Source organism: Haemaphysalis longicornis, unplaced genomic scaffold (genome assembly GCF_048455015.1).
Source record: "Haemaphysalis longicornis isolate Haplotype H1 unplaced genomic scaffold, Haemaphysalis longicornis Haplotype H1 scaffold_1, whole genome shotgun sequence".
NCBI lineage: Eukaryota > Metazoa > Arthropoda > Arachnida > Ixodida > Ixodidae > Haemaphysalis > Haemaphysalis longicornis.
The window spans coordinates 166683255-166701537 of record NW_027526203.1 but is presented as its reverse complement, the minus strand read 5'-3'; the positions used below and the strand labels follow the sequence as shown (position 1 = coordinate 166701537).

The 18283-nt window shown below is 50.0% G+C and overlaps 1 protein-coding gene across 3 annotated transcripts in view; it reads right to left on the bottom strand.

Annotated features, from left to right (window-relative positions):
* Positions 1 to 18283, bottom strand: part of LOC144139027 (uncharacterized) — a 281828-nt gene that overhangs the window by 226906 nt on the left and 36639 nt on the right. The gene's annotated exons all lie outside the window — the stretch shown is intronic.

Here is an 18283-nt window from a genome sequence, read left to right as displayed (position 1 = left end):
TCTCCGGCGAAGCAACATCCACGCTTGGCTCAAACACCTAGAGTCCACGCCGCTTTACAAGTACGCCAACGTCGTCATCGACTGGGACCGGCTTACGCAGTCCCCTCAATGTTATGCGCGCTATAAAACGCGGTCCCTTCGCCGCTCCGCCTATGCGTCGCATTTACACAGGGGTTCCCGCGAGGGGAGGTGGGAGTTTTTTTCCCCTCATTTCGCCTGATGATCATCCCGTATCTCGGGCGAATTCAAGTACTCGTTTTCCCGAGATCCCTGTCGAGTGGCCCACGCTGTTCGGGCTACCCGGGCACGAACATAGCAGTTATCCTGAGTCATTAAAAGAAGTTGACCGCAGAACTTCAAAAAACCATCGAGTCCTTCATTGTGACAGCAGTCATGCCACAAATTACACCGTCACACTGGCACACAGTGTACACAGAATCCTCAAATAAAAAAATTAAAGCCGTTCCACTCAATGCGAAAGCTGTCGGAAGTGCAGAACAGTGATTCGCCATAATGGGATGTAATCTGCTCACTGATTTCAAATTTCCCGCCTTCGCAGGGCTCGCGCGCCCTTGTCTGAAACTGCGCCAGTGGGAGTTCTGTTCTTTTTGTGCTTGCTTTTCCTCTCGCAAGTGCCGGCGTTGCACTGCCACTTTTTTTCGCTTACTACCGCAAAAACCAACCAAACGAGCGTTGCCAACTAAATGAACGCGGGCGCTGCCGGCTAGTTACGTATGTTTTGACTCAAATGTGCCTACAGTTTTCTTTGCGGAAACAACGGGGAGATGTATGACAAGCGCCAGAGTTTCGAACGCTTATGACTATATACACCGCTTGGCTTTCGAAGCGGGTGGGTTACGCCGCGACGACGGAACGCCGTGTGGTTCTACTTGGGTATGTGCTTCCGCTCTTCGGCTTTAGACCTGCTTCCCTCATTCTGCTCACTCTATTTCTAGTAGACAAGGTCTACAGACGAAAGCAGCGGGCTTTTTTATCCCCGGGTACCATCCTCGCCGCCGCTTTGGTTTTGCAACGCTCTAAGCATGTGCGGGAGGAGGTCGGAAGACGTTCTTTTGAAGGAAGCCGCTAAAAGTGTGCCAGCCACTTCGCACGCGGTGACAACCAGCTCTCCCCTTTTCTTTCTTTTGATTACCGTATGCTTCCGGGCCTGGATAGACGTCCTGCTGCCTTGTAGCACGAAGCAACGACGGGCCGAATTCTCTAAAAACTTGCAAAAACAAAGGCCATCGCTTTGAGGTGACGCAGTATTGAGGTGACAAATGTGTGTTTTCTTCAGTTCGGGAGTCCCCGACAGGCGAAAGCGAACAGAATTTCCTCACAAGTGCGGCTTGAAGCCCTGGTTGAAACGCTGCTTGAAACGACGCACTTCGGTCGCGTCGTTTCTATCGGAGCTTCAAGCGGCACTTGTTAGTGAATTCTGTTGGTTTTCGCCTGTCGGGGACTCCCGAACTGAAGAAAACACACATTTGTCACCTCAATACGACGTCATCGCAAAGCGACGGCTGCTTTTAGAGAATTCGGCTCCCGGTGTTTGGCGGCTATGCCGCAAGTTGGATGAGAAAAAAAAAAAGTAGCGATGATTTCCCAAAGAGAACGGCTTAGCCAGCCTTTGTTCGTCGCTTTAGTTCAGGAGTGACGAAAACTGCCAGCAACATAGAGTCGCGAAGCCTTAGTTATGTTGTTGCTCCCTTTTTTCAGGGCACTGCTTCGGCCGCCAAGGCCCCTTTTCCCGAGCAGTGCACGTAGCTTGTGTTTGCGAGCCTCTAAACCGGACGACGAGGCTATTGCGGAGACCGTTTCTGACAGAGCTCTGCCCGGTCTTGGTTTTCGGCGTTGTCGAACAGTCCTCGCCCCCCGTGCGTGTTCGCAACCGCGTTCAGGCGCAGGGCCCTTCGGGCTCTTGGCGCTCTGTCTAGTTCCATCGGCCGTTTCTGTCTTTTTGACTCTTTACTTTAGAGTTTTGTGTCAACAGTTTGTGCACGACAATAATTCTTTTACTGAAACGCGCGTCTTCGGGTTTGAACACTGTCTGTTCGTGATGGGTTTCTCTTCTTTCGAAAACATAGCTGACTCAACATAAGAAGCGTAGCGTCTTCTTGGTTGGTTGCAAAAGTGGCGCCCAGAATGCGATTTTTTTTTTTTGGGGGGGGGGGGTCTTTTCCGAGGGACGCTGCCGACCGCAGTCGGGACCATACGCCGGGAGACCTTCGCTAGTCAGCTGTGTTCCGTGAAGTACTTTTGGTTACATTTCCTATCTCAATGGAACTAAGTGAACATGTTTATTTTACGCCAAAATTGTTAATATCAGTCATTAAACAAGTATAACTTAACAACTCCCTGGAACCCCTCAACTGCTTCATCGTTGGTACAATGTAACATCACTAAATAAGCTACGCTTAAGAGTACCGCCACTTCGTGCACCCGCAAGCGTCTGCGGGCCACTTTGTTTCTGGCTTGCAGTGTTGCCATCTCTCCCAACGAAACCACCGCCGGTTGTGACGGGGAGAGTGTGACAGCCGCTCTAGCGTTCACGCAGCAGAGAGAGAGAGGAGAGGCGCCCAGAAACAAAATGGCTGCGCACATATGTAAACAAAAATCACGTGGTGCCGACCGACCAATGAAAATCCTGGCGGCGCAAAACAATGAGAGAAAAGAGTACCGATGCCCTAAAAGCCTTTATTTGTGACGCTAGTACAATGCTACCGTAGCAGTAGTGGACAAAACACGTCACTACAAAGTTGTTGAGGTGCCCTTTTTATTTGAAATGATACAAAACAATCACTTCCACACCGCAAACGCAAGGAAAACGCCTGCAATACTCATATAATTAAGTGTTTGAAGTATATGTCGTTATGATCACCTAAAGGAAAAAGTTGAGAGCTTTAACAAACTAAAACACATTATTACGTAATTGTGACGAAGTTGTGAAATCGTTGAAACTTAATGGGTGTGAATTACTACGTTTGTATGCACACTTTGATCCTTTCGTGCATTTTGGACCTATGCTTTGTATAATACATAGGAAACGTATTAATGACTGTGCCTTTGTGCCATTGTGCTATTATGATTGTACTATTATGTTTAAATTTGTCTTATTTTGTGAACATCACTTTTATTGCGTATACTGTGAATCGGGTGACTGAGGCCTCTGCCAGGCCATAACCGCCTTTAGTCTCAGTCTCGACTTGGTTTCACCGAGAAATAAAAATTACGAAAAAAATTCGCAGTCCCGAACCTTCGCATGGAACCGAGCCTCGTAAGGTAATTATTTTACTACGTTTCTTGCTGTCTCGCTCTCACCGTGTCTGCCGAACGAGCATGCATGCGCCCGTTTGTGGCACGCGCGCTCAGCAGTTTCGTCGCTTTCGGGCACTACCGGATGGTTTCCGCTGACTTCGCGACTGCTGCCTATCGCCGATAGCGGAATAAGTGCGACATAATTTATTCCGATATGCGCAGGGGTCCCAAGCGTATGTCCAACCTATGGCATACGCAGGAGTGGAGAGTGAGGTGAGATTAAGGTAGCCGCACCTCCTCCTTCACGCACCGAAATTTCCCAGCTTGGGGGGGGGGGGGGGGGGGGGGGGGGGTTGGGAGAGAATGCTAAAGTCCTCTGAATGTGTCTAGAATCAAGTAACTACTACGGATAGATATTTTTGTGTCGCAAGATATTCACCAAGCTTACGCGACCTCGCTGTCTGCTTTCACAACATTCAGCCAATTTGTAACGAGGCACTCATGGAGGGCGGAGGATGAGAAGGGTGCGCTAATCAAATCGGCTTTCAGAACCATCTCGTTGGTCTGCGCTACACCGCAAGCTGTTATCCCATGACTGTGAGTTTTTTTAGGGCGAAAGCACTACTACCCTTCATTTTCCAAGGTCATTCATCGCGTCGCAAGTGGCCTTCAGCCATTGGCGCGCAAGCTGCACCTTTCTTATCGCTTCGTTCGCTCGGAGCCAAGCCACTGCGTTACCAACGTGACTAGGCGAGGGTGAAACGGCTGCTTCGCCTGCCCTTGATCGCTCAGCGCCGGCTGGGCCGCCTTACGAGCGATTCAGCGATGGCGAACCACGTGACTCGGCAAGGGTTTAATGGCTGCTTCACGGGCGCTTCTTTCAATATTGCTCCCCATGGCGCACCGGCTGGGCTGTCTGTGCGTGCCTTTCAGCGAGAGCGAAAGGATGAAACCAATCATCCAGTGGATACAGCTGGACGGCAGGCTGCGAAATCTCAAGCAAAGGCAAACTTTCACGAAACTCTTTGTGCATAGCCTTTGCTCTCGCTCGTGGTAAGTAGGTTTAGAAAACCTGAGCCATTTTTTTCTCTATATATGAAGATATATATACTCCGCCCTTAAGAGGGAGAAATTCATTTGGCAATGATTACAGGAATGCAATACCCGCGAGCCATCATCTGCGATGGCAATAAACACTGAGAGCATGCCACAAAACGTCATTATGTCCGCGCCATTCGCTTTGTGACTCGACATAATTGCAGACACCCTGCAAGCCTAGCTGCGCGTATGCCAGATACTGAGGGATATTACGTGCGGGCATGCGTGTATATGGCATCTTGATTGCGTGAGGTAAGTACAAACTGGGAGGATGGGCTCGTCTGCTTTCATGGGCACGCAGACGGCGGGTAATTGGAAGGAGGTATGCGGAATAAAAAAGAGAAGCTGGAAAAAAAACAATTGTCTGCCAGGTGATGCAAGCCTTTTGCCGAGCACCGCGAATTTGTTCACCGAACGCCGTGCAAAGCGGGCATGCGATCGGATAGTGGAGACAGCGGCGTGGAGCAGTTGCGCAACCTGCTCGGTTCTCGCTCTAAGCTTGTCAGTCAATCCTTCATTGTTGGCTCGCAGTGGCTGTCGCTCTCGCGGTTCAGCAGCGTGGCGGGCTTCCAGACACGGGCATGCAAGCGAGCAATTCCCAGCAATCAAGAATGCCATCACCAATTTGTACGACGGTGGCACGCGCGCCTCGGCGGCACGAGACAACGAATCAAAACAAAAGCCCCCCCCCCCCCCCCCCCCCCCCCCCCCTTCCCGTTTGTTCTTTGTATGGTTGCTTAAAGCGAACATGAGCAACACTGCAACCTCATTTTCGAGCTTTTGCACTCGACGACTCGGTTGTGAAGATAAAAATCCGCCCAAGGCTTCGTTTGCTTCTCTGGATGCGTCAGACGAGGAAACTGCATCTTGCGGCGACGGGCGTCTCCTTAGACGGCGCGTTCTCAAACATTGAGCGGACACAAGGGCCCCACCATAGTTCGCTTCTGAATGTCATCCTTGACGCCAAGCTTATCACGTTCATGTTCATTTTTTGCCTTCTACATTGGTCCTCGTATATATGTTGCGCTGTTGAACAAAAAAATACTGCTCTTGGTAATGGCAAAGTTTTAAAAATTCAGAGCCCTTCCACTCCGTGAAGATGGAAGCCATCGAAGAAGTAGTTATGGTGGGTTCTGGAGAGCCCGGTGCATCTCCGCGTACTTCTTCAAACCGAACAATTATGCTCCTTCGATTCCCGCTCTTCTTCCTCCGCGCAAACGACACGCGTAGAGTATCTGCTCACTCCGCTGGAAATGTCGTCGAAAGACGACTGTCTTCGGCCGCCTTTACCACGTAAATGCCTCTTTTCTCTCCAACGCCCACCTTTCATGCACTTCCCCTCCCGTCTCACTCCTCCCGCGATAAACAGGGTGGAGGTTCGCTCAAGTGAATTCAATTTTCCCGCGTTACACTGCTCGTGAGTCATCTATTGGAACCTTTCGTTACTGTTCGAGTTGGAATGCCGCCACTAAGTGCAGGCTCGGGCACGAGCCCTTTTTGTGTTTTGGGGTCAAGATATTGTTTTGAACGCGTATTTTTTTGTTTGCTACCACAAAAATCAATCATCGAAAGAAGGCTGCTAGTATCCGTCATGTATTGATGTTATGCCTCAAATATTCCCAGCGTTTTCTTTTTGTTTAAAGGAGCCATGAAGAGAAAACAAAAGTTTGTTTTATTCGAAAGATTAGGTGTTTCATAGTACCCCAAGCGCTTTCCCGGAAGCAAATGATGCTTTATTCACTGAGAAATAAGGCAATTTAAGCCAAAATTTTAAATCTCCCGCTAAAATTGCACATTTGGTGACGTGAGCAATGGTGTCACACGGGCCGGTCCATGAAACAGATACTTAGTATGTCGACTCCATATAGCACCCACACGCGGGAGTCGACCAAGACGGCGGCCATTTTAAAAATGCTAGTAAAACCTAGTGCACCCGCAGCCCTAGTCATGGAATCGCCTGATCCGGAGAACAAAACTCTCGCCGAGGAGCTCGGGCTTGCATTTAACAACCTCACACCACTTGAACGCTCAACGCTTCTAAGTGCACGAGCGGCAAGAGTTGTGGGATACGCGGTGGACGGAAAAGCGACCATTCCGCGATAGCCACAACAGACGAACGCCCTGCCGTCGGCACCGCTGCCTCGTCAGCGCCGTCGCCACGGACGAATACAGACTGGTACTTATGTGCCGTATTTTTATTACGGTTAATAATAGTTCAACTTCAGTAGCAGTATCGCTTATGCCAGTTGGCCGGTGTCGTGTATGGAAAGCCGTTCGCGCGAGCTCTCTGCTTCGACCAGAAAGATACGACCGTCAATGCGCGGTGTTTACGGCATTTTTCCTCCAAGGTCAGAGCGCCTCGCGACGGCGAGATGTCGAGCTCGGCCAGGCGGTTGTTTCGTACGCATTGGCGCACACGCTTGCGTGTTCGTTCGGAACTTCAACCGTTTACTCCACCGTTCTTTGTCATAAAAAGAATGTGCAGTATGTTTCACGGGCATTTAGCTCGCTATGCAAACTGTAAGCCCTGCCTAACATGCGTTTGCTTTTGCCGGCCTCCGCCAATCGCAGAGCTTAGCCCATGTGACGGCATAGGTTCTGTTGCGGGAAATGAGCTGGTGGGTCGCATGACCATTCCCGTTTTTCCTAATTATGTAGCTTATTTGAGCGAAGTTTGCGTTATAAGTGGTGTCGTTATGGTTCTAACGAGGCAATCTTTCGAATGAACCAAACTTGTGTTTTCTCTTCATGGCTCCTTTAACTATGTTGGCAAGTGTGAAGTAAGGTACCAGATTTGGTGGTTTGGAAAGGTTTTGCCAATATATATACACTTCTCGTTTCAGAATTTTTGTAACTCGCGAAAGAGGCGTTGACGATGACAAGGAGGAAAATTGCTGGTCTACGTTTACGGAGACGACCTGCTGGTTCCTAGCCACACACAGCTTCTCTGTCAAAACAAAAGACAAAGAGGCAGACATTTGCACAACACGGGAACAGCCTTGCTGCACCAGCTGCTTAGTGCGAGCCATAGTGCTGCTGTAGGGTTGTACGCTCTGCAGAGTAGTAGCCTGATGGGAGAACGACGCGAGTCACGCATTCTTCTTTTTCGCTTTTTGTAATTTTCGTTTGGCATGAGAAAAAAGAAGAACATCGAGGCTACGGTTACCGCACATTGCTTAGTAGGACTGTGGCAAAAGTGAAGAAATTACACTACGACAAATTCAAACAGGCGCTTTCGTACAACCACTAAGAATGCGTTTATTTTTCCCGACACGGTACGCAGTCGAATGTAAAATATGGAATCGATTGGGCAGGCTCCGCCGTATCATTGTAGACTGCAAGGAATCCCTCTTGTCCAGAGCATCTGGAGATACTGTTGACCAGCGCTCGCCTGGAGGACCGAACACTCCTGGTAACCCGGGCTATACGACGGCGCGGTCGACAAATGGCTTCCTTGAATTGGGATCCACTCGTACCTTTGAAGCTCAATAAATATCTTCTGTCCGTCCAGAAGGCAGCCTGCTGCAGTAGAACAGACACGGTGGTGGTGGTGAACAATGTTATTTCTTAGCCAAAGGGGTAGGGGCAGGGTGTGTGGTCAGCTTCATATGTCCAGGAGCCGCGGACCTGCGCGGCATCCGTGGCTCGTTGCACGAGGCCGCGTTGGCGCTAAAAAACAAAAGAAGAAACGTTTCGCGTCTAGGACGGGCCTATGGGTCAGCGCATCTGCCTATCGCAAAACGGAACAAATAATCTACTTATTTGCACCTTGCCGTCGCTGCATTGCGGACATTAAGGACTCAGCAGTGTACAGAAATCATCGGCTTCTTTACACAGTTTGCGTGCTGACACCTGATTTTAGAGATTGAAGATGCCACAGTTTCCAGAAATTCGATGTATCTCAACTCTAGGATTGTTCTTCGGAACCGCTTTCCCTCCATCGCGTCTGGCACGTTTCGCACTATTTTTAAAGCACAATTTACCTTTCGCTTGTCGAATGCCCTTAATTTCCTGTCAGGTAGCTTGTCTGCAGTGGGCAGGTGTAGAAGAGAATCAGGGCGTAAATACAGCATTAGCTTATTCCGTGCTTGCGTCCTGTTAGAGTATGCTCTTATGTGCTCCCACATACGGTGGGTTGCTTGTCAGCTCGAAATTTTACCATTACTTATCCAAACGAAAAAAAAAAAAATGAAGGAAGCTCACACTAACGCGTAAAACTTGAAGGTAGCGAAGCTGTACGCAGCCATCACGACCATCACGTCGTTTTAAGATCCAGATTGCAGCCGGTTTGCTTCTTCTTCGGTGCCGCAACGACCTTTACTCCATCATTGTTGCTGTAAGTGTGAGCTTCCTTCATTTGTTTTGGAAGTTATAATCATTGGACATCACGTTCGAGGGGCGTACGCTATGACGTGTTTTTCATGTTCCGAGCAAGTGTTGCAACGATTACGGCGAACGCTGGAGGTTTTTTTTTTTTTTTGGCCAATCTTGGCCAATCTGCCTAAGTGGGTATGCTTGGCTTGACAAACGTGCGCCGGGGACGCTGGGCGGTCGCAGCGAAGCACGCAAACACGAGCGCTCGGCATTTTCTTGTTTTTTTTACTGCCGGGCGGTCGCCGCAATCTTGGCCAATCTCCATAGTGGTGTGCTTGGCTTGACAAACGTGCGCCGGGGACGCTGGGCGGTCGTCGCGAGGCAAGCGAACAGGAGCGCTCGGCATTTTCTTGGTATGTTTAACTGCGTAAAGGGAAAAATTAGTACGATTTGCTAGACAGATTCGCTGTTAAAAAAATTCTTCGTTGAGAAAATAAGAGAAACGCAACGCATTTCTTGGTTGAGGAAATAAGATAAAATGAAGAAGAGCCGTACAGGCACGCGTCCGCGATTTGTTCCGTGGGTATACGCCGTGAGGAGAAAGGCGGCGTTCTTGCATATTAGAGCCCGACACGGGCTCCCCGGCGCGTGGCTCGCTTCCGAAGAAGCGCGGGCGGCGCGCGCGTGGTGAATACTTTATCGCGGCGCGCGCAGTTACGACAGCCGCCTGTTGCGGAAAAGCTCTGGAAAGACCCGGCCGACTGTGCGAAGTGCGCGTGCGTGCTCCCGTCTCGTGGGGCCGCCGCTGGTTGACTATCGTGGGCGTCGACGGCGTCCCCTATGCCGGGCCATATGCGCCGCTGCATCGCCCTTTCGAGACCATAATTCAAGGGGGGACCGAGCAACAAATCGGATGTTCTGTACGGGAAGTTCGTTTGCCACGGTCTCCTTATATCTTTCACCGCTTTCGCCCGCGTGTCTTTGAATACATTATGGATGTTCTTTGCAATGTATGTATTGTTTGTGAGAACTTATAATGGCTAAGTTTTAATAATAATAATAATAATAATACTAATAATTATAATAATAATAATAATTTCAATAACAAATATAATAATATTAATAAAGACGGTCATGCCGATATATAGATTTTCCTAAATGCCTTTTGCATTGACCCCTATGGAGCAAACACTGGGATTTGTGGGGTTCGAGGTTCACGTTTCTCCGTTTGCATATCGTTTGGCGGTAAACATGCGCGGCGGAATCTGAGCTGTAGTAGTAGTAGTAGTAGTAGTAGAATAATTTAATGTAAACAAAAGTAGTAGTAGTAGAATAATTTAATTGAATGGGATGGCGGGAGCCCTAGTTGGGAAAAGAAGGCTGGGACGGGTTGAGTGAGGCTCACAATGAAAACCTCGCAGGAGAAACTCAATAGTGAGCTAAGTGCCTTTTTGGCGTCGGTTCGCGGCCGTATCCAATCTTCGTAGGACACTGCCGACACGGGCCGATGCTTGCCACGGACTCTTAAGATTATCCCACTCCCAAACGATCACATGAGCATTTCTGCACGAGCGCAGTTGGCGCTCGGCTTTCGCGAAGAGTCCGCCACTGCATGAGGTGGTGCCCGCTTCTGGTAAGCACATTCTGCGGGACTAAATTGATTCTGATTGTAGGGTTTTACGCGCCGACGCAACGCAGGCGATGAGGCGCGCCGTAGTGGAGGGCTCCGGATTAATTTTGACTACTTAGGGATCTTTAACGTGCGCCGAAATCTCGTACACACGGGCGTTTTTGCTTTTTGCCTCCATCAATAAAGCGGCCGCCGCGGCCGGGGATCGAATCCGCGACCTCGTGCTCAGTAGCGCAACGCCTTAGACAGTGAGCCACCACGGCGGGTCGGCGGGACTAAATTAGCCCCTTTACAATGTGATTACGTACGCTACACAGCTATGGCCCTTCTCATATACAATGCATATTCTGTACACGCCTTCATTCTGAAAAAAAAAAAAAAAACCCGCACACGTTGTTTTGGACTTTTTGGTATAATTTGGTGCATGCGCATACTGTGTACGTGCCATTTTGTCGCAGTGCTCAGTTTTGAGGGGCAAAGTTGGGGGGGGGGGGGGGGACACCTCGACGGGAAAACAAGGATGACCTTATTTGCCCAAGTCTTGAAAGAACCGCAACGTGTTTGGTACTCAAATACGCTCTGCTTATGAAAACAAATCTGTTATGGTCACAGAGCGCATTCGGACAAACTCTGGCGGCGGCTGTACTCGCGCTGATAGCGACGTGAGGGTAGATTCACTGGCAGTGAACCACTGTTCCGAAGAGGGCCTCTCAGGTCTCTTGGGTAGCGTAACCGATGGCCTAAGGTTTACCTCGGACGAGCGGCGAAGTCGAGGCAAGCAGCGGAACTTTTTCTGTAGGTCGCGAAGAGGCGGGAAACAGCGAGCAGAGAGCTCTCGGGGGAACGCAGGCAAGATGAAAGCACGGGATCGACCAGTCGGACACGCGCACCGCAATCCCCTCAGGAGTTCCGAGCAGTCCCCCTCTTCCACGAAAAGTGACGAAGGGTAGAGGTAGAAGGCGTTCCCGGGCGCGCTGATGCAGGTTGTCGAGCAACTCTACGCTGAGGCAGCTTGCTTGGCCGGCCTCGCACTGCAGGGGTTGCTGCAGGGCAAGCAGAGCCTCTGTTCGCGTTTCTATTTCCATGAGCGCGTCTAAACGCCCATCCCGACAGGGGAACGCACACTGCAGGGTTCGGAAACAGGGGTGTTTCCGAACCCCGGTGTTAGGTGGTATACATCTACAGGAGGTGCTTCGCCCTCATCTGTTGGCAGTTAGGACGTTGCGCTGTTACTTGCTGTCGGAAATTGTAGAGCATTTTCGGGATGAACAGTGTGTTGGCTTGTACTTCTTAGAGGATGTGTGCTTGTTCGGTGCTGGTGAATGGTGCGGCTCAGGAGAGAGGATGCGTTTTTTTTTAATGTTTTCGCAGTGCTCTTCGATTTTGTGTGTGCATGTGTTTTCCGCCGACGCAGGATTTGACCGGTAATCCAGCGCAGAGTGATTGTAATGCATTTGCGGTTGCATGATTCTATTACGAAGTCGTGTAGGCGGGTGGGGTTCCAGTAGCCTGCGCTGTATGTTGCGAATCGCATTGGTGGAGTCTGTGTAGATGTTGGAGTCTTTATGGTCAGCGAGTAGCGTGCCCTATGTGTTTCTAATTCGGTGATGTTAGGAGGGTTGTTAAAGGGCCCTATTCAAAGTGCTGCTTTGAATAAGTATGCCACTGTAATGTTTACCCATTAGCATCGACCTCACTTGAATTCGTTGTCCTATTCTTCACTATTTAGAATGGAGTTATTTTTCGCATAACTTTGTTTTCAAGCCGGACGTTCGCAACCTGCAAGGGCTGAGTCCAGCCTATGAGTTGTGCTGGACGGCACGAGAACGCGGCTTTCCCGGCCGTGGCCACACACCCCACAAAATGCTCCACGTGTCGGAGACCATGGTACAAGTTAAACATTCCAGGTAGCCTAAATTAATCCATAGTCCTCAACCACCACGCCTAAACCCAAGTGCAGCTTCGGCGCGTGAAACCGCAAAATTAAAACGAACAAATAGTTATTTTTTTTCAACGTGCGGGTGGCTTACACGATTCTTCTGTCGTGTGTTGCAGTTGCTAAGCGGGGCAAGCGGGAAGGCATACATATCGAACAACCTCCGAGCGCCGTGAGGGTTGGTGTGCACTTTCGCTTCAAACGCCCTGATCGACCGAAACGCGAGGTTGTAGAAGACACCACATTAAAAGGATTCTGCGACACTTCAGATAGACGCTTTTACTCTTTCCTTCGCTTCTGGAAGCACTGCGAAAGCTACAGTTATCGCCAGCACTGAGAAGCATAGCGTGATTTGCTCGTCGCGACAGATACGCCTTCCGTTTCTGCTTCACTTTTGTGGCTTTCTTTTTAATGTTGCTATCGAATGCATTAATTGCTGCAAGTGAAGGAAAGCCGGCCAATAGCCGTCACACCACTGCAATGAAGTAAATCCACCGGTCGAAGAACGCAAAGACCGGGAAAGAGAGAAAAATCTTTTGAACAGGATTCTAACTTATCTGATGGGTACAGAGCAGACATTTTTGGCTGAGGTACTTTGCGACCCACTAATCTAAGCACCGGTGTGTTGCCGACTACGTTCCGCAAGCATTGAATATTTCGAAAAAAAGTTGAAAAAAGTGTTGCAGGGTCCCCTTAAAAAAAAAAAAACTACTCAACAGCAAGACGCGTAAATAATCCGTCGTTGGCCATTATGATACCGAAAGAAGGATAGAGTTCTTTACGTTTAGAACCTTAACCCTTATTTTTTTTTTCGCCTGCTGTTTTTACGGAGTGACGGTATATTTGTGATTTAATTTGTCAGAGCCCCGGCGAGGCATGAGCAGATGTGTCTGACATATACAGACGCTAATTTTAAATTCATTAGCGAGCCAGCGATCCGAGCCTGACTTTTTTCAACGGAGCCCGTTGCTTTTTCGCGCGCTGTATTCAAATATCTACGGAAAGGCGACAGTGCGAGAGAATTTCGGTTGCGAAACGACGACAGGGGACGATGAATTTTTTATACCGAGCGCGGCAGCCCGCCGCCGCCGCCGCGATCGAAACAAAAGCGCCGCTGGCGTGAAGCAGCGGTGATCCGCGTCGCTGAGCAATCCGCAAGCGGCGTTCTCGGCGGAGCACGGTTGCTTTTAATTAACAGCGGGAAGCGGGGCGGACTACGCCGGCGCACCGAGGCTGCTGCTTAATCAGCAGTGTAGCTTTGTCGCGGCGGGGCGGCGCTAATTTTGATGTGCAGACCCAGACCACGAGCTGGCGCATTTTCTTCTTCCTGTTTACTCCCCAGAGTAAACTCGGCTCTCAAAAAAGAAACTAAGTCACTGAAAAACTGTTCGCTAACTTCACCCTCAGCCTCGCAATTTGTTTTGCCCGGGGCGCTGGGATGTTGCCCACAGTTAGCAGATTACGCGGGACTATTTGAAGTTTAATTTGACGCGTTCAGCGGCGCTAATTACCGGGTAGACGTTAGCGGTGAGCGATAAGCGGGCTCCGAATGAGCTGAGACGTGCCTAATGGATGCGCCACTAAGCACACCGGCATGCCTCAGCCGGAGAGACGGACGACTGGACGAAGCTCACGTCAGCTTAAGTGCCCAGACTTTAGCCATGACGGCATTAGCTTCACCTAACGGGATAGACTCATCCGCTGTCATTTCGGCGAACCGTGACCACTTTACTGGATAGTGTTTGGGCTGTGCAATCAATCGATTGACCTACCAGTTAGCCGATTAATAATGTTTCGCAGCTAATTCCTGCGATCAGTAAATTGTCGGAAAGTGCACCTTAATTGCGACGAAATCTTTTTTTTTTTTTTTGCTCGCGATTCATACCGTAAGTTGAGGTAGGATTTAGCACCCAGACAGAGCAATAATTCCCGGTTAAAACTGCAGGGAGCAATTTTATTTGGCCTGGCTTTAACCTCTCCGGATTAATTTATTCAAGAGGCATAATAGGTTGCGGGACATGTATTGGCGAGAATCCAGCTTCTAAGTTTGTAGCTGCTCTAAATTATACTTTTCTATTGCCCGCAATGACGGTGTTTGTCCACAGCGCAGTGAACGTAAAGCGGCAGTAAAGTACTAACAACTATCTTATTTCGCTGTCGCATACTTTGGGTATACCTCACTACGAAACATGTGTTGCTCACATGAGTTAGCAACAGAATATTCTGTAGGTGGCGATGCAGCTCGGAACACTTCTCTCGGCCAACCTGACGCAGCATTCACCTCAGAAGTCTTTCGCAAAGTTTAATTTAATATAAATTCTGCGGGTTTAACGCGCCGCCGATAGACCTGAGCTATAAGGCCAGGCCCATCTTGGTGGAGGGCTACGGATTTATCAGGACCAGCTGGTGATATTTAACGTGCGCTGAATTTGAACACCCAAGCGTTTTCGTTTTTCGCTTCCACAGGAAAAAGAAGCCACAGCGGCCGTGATCGAACGCGAGCCCTTGGGCATGATCAGCAGCACAACACTTTGGCAGCTGAGGCACCGCCGCGGGTCCTCAAATTAGTTTTACCGGTAGCGACGTTAAACAAGTTAGTTGATTAATCATTGAATCAAATGCTGCCGATCAAGCTTGTAAAGCTCCTTAGTTCGCCAACAGCTCTACTAGCTCTAAACTTATACCAGCTTGGGTTTCTTGCGCGGGAAGCCATCTTAAGGATAAGCGGGACGCTTATTTGCTGCATCCGGCCTTTGTGTTATGCAGAGCACGCGCGGCCGTTTCCTTCACCTGGCTCCTAAACCCTTTTAATCGGGGCACAAATTCCAGGGCGAAATTCACAAAGCTAGCTTTGTAACAGCTTCGGTTTTACTTACTTGGCATTCGTTATGAACGCTTTAGAACGGGTTCAGACTGTTGCCGCAACTGTCGTAATAACTTTAAAAAACGACGTCATTTCAGGCGTCAGCCAACCCAACTGCGTGACACGCCGTTTTTTTTTTACGTCCATAGATCGCGGTATGGGTTTTGCGTCGGTAGTCATCGCCTTATGCCTGCCTTTCACCCGTGCATTTTATTAGGAAACTATGCCTGTCGTTTTGTGCATCGAAAGTAAACTTTTCTTGAAGCCCGGACGAAGTGCTCACCGCATGCAAGCAGCACAAAATACTCAGGCCGTCACATGACACTCTCAGTGGGCGTCTTTAGCCGTTCGGCATGAGGACGTGTCCATTCAGCGCGTTTTACTGGTTGCACCCGGCGCCGTCTACTACACCAACCCGTATAGCACGTGCGCGCTGCATTTCGCACGCCACGGGGGCAGGGTTAACCGCTGATTCAAGGCTATCCTTTCCCACTAAATGTCGACAATCATGCCAAAGCGGTGGAGCCACGTAACAATGTTGGCTATCCCCAAATAAACGCTACCGTGCATTTAACAAGCTTCTTTCTTTTTGCTTTGTGGTATACGTCAAATGAGGACGTCACGCGCGCGTGGGCGGAATGCGGAAAGGCAGCTTCGATAACGGGGACTTCTTTTTTTTCTTCCTCTCCGCTCGAGCAGCACCGGTGCTTGACTCCGTTATTAGGGCCTCCGTGAGCGGCTCTCCAGCGACGGGACTTTCGCGCGAGCAAGCCCAAAATGCTCCATCATGGGCCGATCTACGCCTTCCGGCGCTGCGTGTGCTCGGGCGGCAGATGGGCGTGCTCGGAGAAGAGAAACGCCGAGCTCGAAGCGCGTCCCCGAGGTCAAACAATCGAGACCCTGCAGCTGGCCGGACAAGGCTCGCTCCGATCCACTCCACTTTTGCGCAGCTTTCGAGAACTCGCGAGAGTGAAGGATATCGGGCTGGACTGAGAGGGGGAGGGAACGGGTATTGCGTGCGTCGAGCGCGCCCGATGCATCTTCCGCAGATCGGTGTTTGCTCTCCACTCCACGTCCCCTCCGAGCGCGAGAAAAGTGGCCCGCTCGGCGGCCGCTTCCGATAATATCCTTGCTTTCTCTTTTATCCTTCGTCCTCTTTGTCTCTTTTATCCGCACCTCTCCACAGAGAAGACAACATTCTGTGCTCAATGCGTTCTTTTCGCGCCAGCCTGTTTGATACTGGCCAAACACAGGGTACGCCGGCGCACGCTTTTACAGGCCACTCTACCGAAGAGCTACGTGCCGGCTGGGAAAGCCGCGATGAATTACGTCGGCTTGCGGAAAGGAGGGAGAACAATGTGCGACGCAAGGGCTGTTTAACTCGGGGCAAGGTCACGGTCCTCCTGAGCCTCTATTAGGTGGCCTCCTGAGAACGCACCAGGTTCGCGCAGTGAAGGCCGGACTTATTTGAGGCTTAACGGCGCCTTGCATGGATAAGCCCCTCACGCTTCCGGGGGCTGAACAACTTCAGACATAGGTGGGAGCGTTAGCGATGTCCCCTGACGACCAGAGGCAGATCCTCGAAGCAGCAACGGCATGCGGAACTCCAAGCTGTTAGATATCCTCGCACCCAGTTATCTTTGTTTTGTCCCGTTTGCGCAATTTGGGGCTTTGAAAAGATAGTATAGCCCCCAGTAAAGAACGAAAAGAATTCTACCACTTGCATATGCGCCACGAACCGAGTATTTAAAAGGGTTATATATCTTTTTTTATACGATGCCAATTCAGCCTCGAAAATAATTTTCTTGTAACTACCGTGCATGGTGTTGTTATACGGGTCTCGAATTCGAGGCCATTCTCTCACGACTATACCTGCCCTAGGAATAATCTTTGGTTGTCTTAATACCATCCATGAATACCACCTGTCAAAATACCTCAATACCACCTGGCAGAAACAGGTGCGCTATGTTCCCCAGACTAGCGGCTTTTCGAAGCAACGTACCTCTTACTGACATGGAATGCGGCCAGAGTTCATAGGTTTTTCTCTCGAGCGGCGCTGTAATAAGGAAAACAGAAGGGCCCCGTCCGCCGTATGCTATGATGCCAAAATGGCGCCCCTCCCTACTTAATTAAGGCCAGATTTATCATGCAGTCAGTTTTTCATTCCCTCCCGTCATCATTCAACCGCTTGCGGAGCCATCCCTCTCATCAAACGGTTCCTGAAAGGGTGGACGACAAGCCACCGGGCGACCGAAGCGGCTGGCGGTGGGGATCGGCTTTCAATCCCGTCTACCGCGTCGGCTGCACGTCACCCTTAATGACTTTCGGTCGCTATTGCACGCTGAAGAGAGCAGCCGGGAAGGCACTGCGAGTAGGGGGAGGAGGCGAACTGCGTACAAGGGCGTGATGTTGCTGCTGGGGTCGTCCTGACCACCCACATATTATAACCTACGGTGCAGAGTCGCTTTTTTTTTTACATTTAAAGATTTTTGCAACAGTTCCTGCGCCGTGGCATAAAAGTGCTCAACGACAGCGCTTCTGCTCCAGTCCCAGCGATGTATTTTGCGCAAGAATAAAAATCTATGCTATTCTATTCTACATGCAAAAAGACCGGCGCTCGGCTCGTCATGAGAGTTCTCGGTCAAAAGTCCATAGTTTCTTCCCCTGTTCAATTCTACCCAAACAATTAACGCCGTTCCACTCAATATGAAAGCTGTCGGAAGTGTAAAGCAGTTATTGACCGTAATGGGCTGTAGCGCCGTTATCCGCTCACTGCTACTACCCAATGAAAGTCAAATTTCCCGCCTTCGCAGTGCTCACGCGCCCCCTGTCTGAAACTGCACCAGCGGGAGTTCTGTTCTTTTTGTGCTTGCTTTTACTGCCGAACGTTCCGGCGTTGCACTGCCACTTTTTTTCGCTTACTATCGCAAAAACCAACCAAACGAGCGTTCCTAACTAAATGAACGCGGGCGCTGCCGGCTAGTAACGTATGTTTTGACTCATATGTGCGTACAGTTTTCTTTGTGCTGAACAACGGGGAAATGTATGACAACCGCCAGCGGTTCACGAGTTTCGAACGCTGATGACTATATAAGCCGCTTGATTTTCGAAGCCTCTGGGTTGTGCCATGACGACAGCCGCTACGACGGAACGCCGTGTGGCTCTACTTGGGTCCAGCGAGAGA